Consider the following 6,504-nt stretch of genomic DNA (forward strand, 5'->3'; position numbering starts at 1 on the left):
GAATGCAGATGCCACGCTACATGCACTTAAAAGAGAGAAATCTTTAATTCAGGCAGAGCCTGTGCTAAGAAAGGAGACACTGGGATTAAGTTTCTAAGACATGGCACAGTGTTGCCCTAGTGGTGCTGCAGCTGCACATCACTGTGTGTCCCTGCTGACAGCCTCCAGCTTAACACCAGCTGCTCCTACTAGTTCCCTCATTTTGGAGATGCTGCAGAGTCATGTGCCTGGTGTTGTCTCAGAAGAAGGTATAATTTTGGACACAGAACACAACCCAAAATATAAATAAGGTTTTTAAATCAAGATCACAGATCATACATACAGCTGGGATTACCCTTGTCTGCAAGCCACAGTGAGCTGTGGGGCAGACACCAGTGTGAACACAAGGTGTGCGGAACAAACATTCCTTGATGTCCTGTGGTAGAAGGCACTTCCTGTGCTTGTCTCCTGCTGTGAGATACACAGGACAGCACTGTGATACTTACCTGCAAAATGAGTTAGGCACTTGCGACTGAGCAAGGTCTTCCTGTGGCACTGAAAACAGCCATTCATTTTATCTTGACTTGTTAAGTATTAATAGAAAGATTCTCCTGCATCATGAGCTGCGGAACATCTGTCTGGAGCTCCCAGTGCACTTATGTCAGCCAAAAAAGAAAGACATGGGCTTCCTGCAGGGGCATCGTCTTTATTATCTAACTTGACAAGCCAGCTGAGGCCAGAGCAGACTGGCCTTAGGGAGGGGACATCGGACAACAGGAAAGATCATTTTTATTCCTCACATTGAGCTTGCAGTTAATTTAGAATTGGATTACTTGGACATTTGTTTGCCTGGCAACCCTGATTCCTTTGGCTGTTTTCTGATCTTTTCTTTCAGCTCTATCTCTTTATGTAATCTAATGTTATATATATATGGCCTTTTCCCATAGCATTTCTGTATTCTTTCTGGTTATCAACTGCAATAGCATAGAAGCTACTGCCAGGCACACAGCCCAAGAACATGGTGCCCATAAGACAAGGTAAGTTCTACTAACCCCATGAGACAAAGCCTTTTTAGAAGAATGAGCTCACAGTAATTGTAGTTATATAGACCTAGTTTGCACGTAAGAAGAAAAGGTTTTGTGTATACATGTTTCCTTGGCCCTGATGGAAAAGAAGAGGCTGAGCAGATTTCTTTCCATTCTGCAGAACTGGAGTCGGAAGGACAAAGGGCTGCACTGTTCTTCAGCTGGGTGGTGGAGATTCCTTAAAACCAATCTTTGGGCGTGGCCAGTCCCCTAAAAAAGTAAGAGGGTTTGTTTTCACGTTCATTGCTCAGCACTAAATATGAACCAGAACCTAACCTTAAAGATTCTGTAAATACACATTCTGAGAATTCACACAGTCATAACTGACAGCCTTTTGAAATTACAGTCTTATTGTTTTAACTGTTGTTGTAGGAAGAGCTGGAAATATGCACTGGATTCTGTTAAAAATTAAAACTTCTGACTGCAAGAAGCAGATGTTGCAAGGTGAAGAATAACTGAAGATAGAAGCAGAACATGACTGCGGGGATATCCTTCCAATTTCTCAGATAACGGTCAGTAAAGGACAGTTGCCATCAACTCTCTTCCAGCCCAAGGCCATACAAAGATCGGAATCACTGGCCATTTCTGTAGTTTGGGATACCTATTTTGCCTGTCCTCCATGGAGCAATGGGATCACTAATTCTGTTAATGACTACTTTGAATTTCTTCTGTGTTGAATGCTTCTCAATCACTGGACTGTAAGGGGAAAAATATCTATGTAGAATTTAAGGTTTGGAAGAGTTCCAGTGACTCCACGAAGCATAGGTGACAGTTAAATAGCCAACTGGAGATGGATAGATGAAGACCAGAAACTAAAAAACACAGGCCTTATTTTTTCTTATAGCTAGTTAGCAATAGTCTCAACAAAGAAATGGGGACATTCTTCTGAAGTAAGATGCATAGCAGGGTCCTCCCAGGATTCCCATCTTGTAGTCTGAGGTGATGAACCTGCCTTAAACTCAGGAAATGACTGAATTTTTAGGCATCTTAGAGCTCATGCACTGACCTGCACATTGCATTTCTGACAGCATGAGTAAAGCTAAAGTGCACTGTCCTCATATAATCTGCTGTGGAGATAACTCCAGACTTTGACCCTGTTACGTAAACAGAAGTTAAAGGCACAGATTGCTACCAGGCACATATTGCTACCAGGCACAAGGAAGTTTTTCGATGATAAGTTTCATCATTCGTATTACAATCCTCTGCAGAGTATTATAGTACACAACATAATATACACTACAGGATCCTATATGATCCATATGAACTTCCTTCTCCTCCACTGACTGCCCTGCTTCAAGATATTCCTGGGCTAGATTATTCTTCCATCAAAAGTAGAGATATTGTGCCTAATTATTTCCTGCTGTCCTCTCTGTGTCTTATTATTCCATTAAACAAACAGACAGTGTTTGGTATATGAGTAAGAAATGTAGCATAACAGAAAATATGCTAGAAAGGAAACGATTAGTAATCACCGCTTTTTGCCCAAGACAGCTAAAATGACCTATTTCCTCAGCTCATCAGCTGAGCAAACTACTGACTTCAAGATGTAAGAAACTGTTCTTGTTCTTAGGTTCCAAATACAATTTTGTTTCTGTAATGAATCTGAGGGACTATGTTTTATGACCGTAAATGTGACCTAGACTGGAAGAAAAGCGCACAAGAACCACATTCATTCCATAAACAGAAAAGATGAATGAAAAGACAGACAGACAAACCTTAAAAAAAAAAGTCTGTTTATTTAAAAAAGTTTAATAGTTTTAATTTCTATAACCCAGAGAGTATCAGTTATGCGAATATTTTCCCAGGACATTTCAGCACAGGTTATGAGCTAAATGGAAACCATTCTTAAAGTGAAACTGTTCCATTTCTTTAGGCAGTAGGAAGACAGAAAGTTAAGGGAAGCTCACAAATGACCTAATCGGATGCAAATTAATAACAGATTTAAGGGATCTGATCCACTATCTACTGGTGTTAAAAAGTCTCAACTACCTTACAAATACATAATAAATCCCCAAATGGACCTACTCTAGTCATACTCCATTAAACAGCTCAGGTGTCTCAAAATTTCCAGGCCTGAGCATAATTTTGTGACAAAGTAATTAATCACTACGGATGCTTTATAATTAACATTGTGAGCCACATGTGCAGTGCTGAAATGTTGATTTAGGAAGCTTTAATTTTGTGGTGGTTTGTTTTTGCTGGACATGAGAAGAGGGAGTTCTCAAACATCAGCTCACCTGAAAACTCCAGATGGCATGTTAAAATCATGTATTTATAAGCAGTTTGGAGGCTCCTCTGCCACTTCTTTTCTGATTCAGGAAAAGCACTAAAGGTTTCCTTCCCCTAAAATAAATAAATAAATAAAATCCATCAGAACTGAAACAAAACAGCAGCTTTAACTAAAATATATGTACAAGTAGAGAGCTCTGAACAGTGTTGTTCCACAGTCTCAGTTACAAGTTTTTCACAGACCCCTGACAAAGAGGAATGACTTCACTCACAGTAAAACCTAGTGCTATTAGGAATAAATACATTACTGGTGATACAGCTACCTAAAACCAAATGCAATCTCAGGAGAGAGAATCAAATATTGATTTAATGCTTTGAGATACATGCAATCTTGTCTTCAAAAGCCATGAGACTTCCTTGCAAGAAAGGGTCCTTCTACACAGATCATCTGCAGCCTGGCACATAAGCACTGACACAGGCTGTGTCTAACCTGGCAGGCAGTTCAGCTCAGCTGACATGAGCAAGTGAAGAAAGGCAGCTAGCTTCCACCTCGAGTTTGTAATTCAGCTTAAATTCAAGTTGTTCAGACTCAATGTTCTGCTCAGGGACATGATTTAGAGGGGAGTTGTTAGGGCAGTATGGTTAGGTCATGGTTGGACTCAATGATCCTTAAGGTCTTTTCCAACCTGAGTGATTCTATGATTCTGTGATTGATTCTATGATTCCCCATCATGGCATCAGTTCAAAGTGGTCCCATGGACCAGCCACTAGTTCAGAACCCCATGATCTTCAGCACGAACTGGAGGTGGTCAGATTGGTACCTACCTAGAGCAGAGCTTACAGTTTACTTTCTTTGGAAAACAAATGAGTTTGTACTTTTCACCATAGCCTTGAAAAATAATGACGAAACATTCACATGGGTGCAGCCACAGGTCATGATGGGGCACTGAGCTCAGGATTTACTCTCATTTATGCTTCAGGGGCATGCCATACACTCACCAAAGGACAAAGAAGGGGACCTTCCTATCAAACATAATGTTGCTGTTAGTACAAAAATACTTATACAAACAGAAACTCTCAGCTTATTGTCCTCTCCTGCTTCACACTGCTACACAGCCTCATTCCTATGACACCACACCTGTGGCATGTTAATTGATCCACAGGCATGTTTGCACCCTCACAAAGATTATAAGCATTTTGCCCACAAGAAAGGCCATGCCCTATGCCAGCATGAGGCCTATGAGGTGAGACAGCTCCAGCCATGGGAGGGACAACAGATCCAACAGCAGCTGTGGCTGGCTTTGTCATGTCAACTGTCACTCCACCCAATGGCCTCACATCTGCCTGTACAGATCTTGTGAGCTCACCTCCCATTGACTTTCCAAATCACCTGAGAGGGCTCTTGCCCTCATACACACAAGCCTTTGGCTAGGACATCTGCCCACTTCTCCACTGTTCTTTGCTCCTCTGAGGATGAGACACAGACGTTAGTCATCACATGACCTCAGCCTTCCTGAATTCTTTGCCAGTCCCTCTTTTTAGTTATTGTCTTCTTAAGATGTGAAATGTGCAATAATTGAGCTAATTGGTCTAGTGGTTGGCAACCCTGCATATGGCGGGGAGGGTTGAAACTAGATGATCATTACGGCCCTTTTCAATCCAGACCATTCTATGATTCTATGATGATTCCAAATGCTACTCAATTGTAATGAGACCACAAAATCCCCCTGTGAGTTTTAAAATGTTGAGAAACTTCCGCAACATTCTTAGAAGAGCTTTGTGTCTTTCCTCCTACCTGTTGAACAAAAAGAGCCTCTCAGTTTTTCAGTGCTGTGGGTCGGAAAGCCATGTGTGCTCTCAGCCTACAAGCACCAGGGCTGGGCCTCAAACACATTCCTTTTGTCGCAAACTCTGGCAGAGACTTTGAAAAATGAACAGAGGATACTGGCAGACATTGTCCCTTTATTTGTGCACTTTATCAGATGAAAAGCCATGGACTAGACATCTCCTTGATGTCCTGGAGGACTAGCTACAGATCACCACTCAGCTTTTCTCTCACTGCACGAGTACCACAGAGTAAAAGGATCTGGGGGTGTTTGCTAACAGCCAGGTGAACATCAGCCAGCAGTGTGTCCAGGTGGCAAAGAAGTACTTGCGCACTGTGTTCAGTTTTCGGCCCATCACAAGAAACACATCAAGGCCCTGGAGCATAACCAGCAAAGGGCAATGAAACTGGTGGAGGATCTGAAGCACAATTCTTATGGGGAGCAGCTGAAGGAGCTGGGACTGTTCAGTCTAGTGAATCAGAGGAGACTTTATTGCTGTCTGCAACTCCGTGAAAGGTTGTGGCGAGGTATGGTTCGGCCTCTTCTCCCAGGTCACAGCAATAGGATGAGAGGAAATGGCCTCAAGTTGAACTACGGCAAGTTCAGGGTGGGCGTGAGGAAAAAAATTCTCGAAAGAGTGATGAGCTGCTGGAGTCATCAGCTCCGAAGGTGTTCAAGAAATGTGGAGATGTGGCATGGTTGAGTGGGCATGGTGGTGGTGGGTCCAACTTCAATGATTCTATGATTCCTCTGCTGTACAATGGCATGAAGCAGCCAGCAGCCCTTTACAGTCCCAGCTCTGTTTGCACCCAGTTACATTAGGAGGGCTGGCATCAAACACACAAGGCATCGTGATACTGTGCAGCAGGCCCTGCACTCGCAGCCAGAGGACTAAGGAAACGCCGGAGGGAAGCCAGGCTCCCACACAGTACTGCGGTGCTCTCGCTGGGGCCTTCTGCTTGCGAGAACTGAAAGACAACGGCAACCAGCCGCGCCGACACCCACCGCCTCAAGATGGCCCTGGGCCGGCGTAGAGCGGGCAGAGCTCCCGCCTGCTGACAGGTGCCGGAGCGGCTTAAGCCGACCCCATTAGCCCCGGCTGAGGCAGCCCGCCCGGCCGGGGGTACCGCGCCGGCGCTCCGGCGTCAGGAGGAGCCGCTCGGTGCCGCTCTTTCCCCCTCCGCCTCCGCCCGGCAGACCGTGTGCGGTGCGTGTGTCAAACCCACGTGTTTCGGGCGCCCGGCTCCGAGAGCGGCGCCGAGCGGCCCGGCCCCACCGCACGGCCGCCCGCCTCGCCCTACCGCCCCGGCCCGGGCCCCCGGCGGCGTTCGGCCCCGCACCGCGGCCCCGAGGCCTGCGCCGGCCCCGAAGCGGCGGCGGCGGCG

The 6,504-nt window shown here is 45.1% G+C and overlaps 1 long non-coding RNA gene across 1 annotated transcript; it reads left to right on the forward strand.

Moving 5' to 3' along the window:
* Positions 1 to 1,184: 1,184 nt before the first annotated feature.
* Positions 1,185 to 3,451, forward strand: LOC146762006 (uncharacterized). Its single transcript, XR_014942819.1, has 2 exons — positions 1,185 to 1,282; positions 1,437 to 3,451. It is a non-coding gene; the product is annotated as an uncharacterized LOC146762006 (long non-coding RNA).
* Positions 3,452 to 6,504: the final 3,053 nt, after the last annotated feature.

The sequence above is a fragment of the Coturnix japonica genome, chromosome 2, assembly GCF_054131305.1.
Source record: "Coturnix japonica strain WE chromosome 2, WE-NBRP24, whole genome shotgun sequence".
Classification (NCBI taxonomy): domain Eukaryota; kingdom Metazoa; phylum Chordata; class Aves; order Galliformes; family Phasianidae; genus Coturnix; species Coturnix japonica.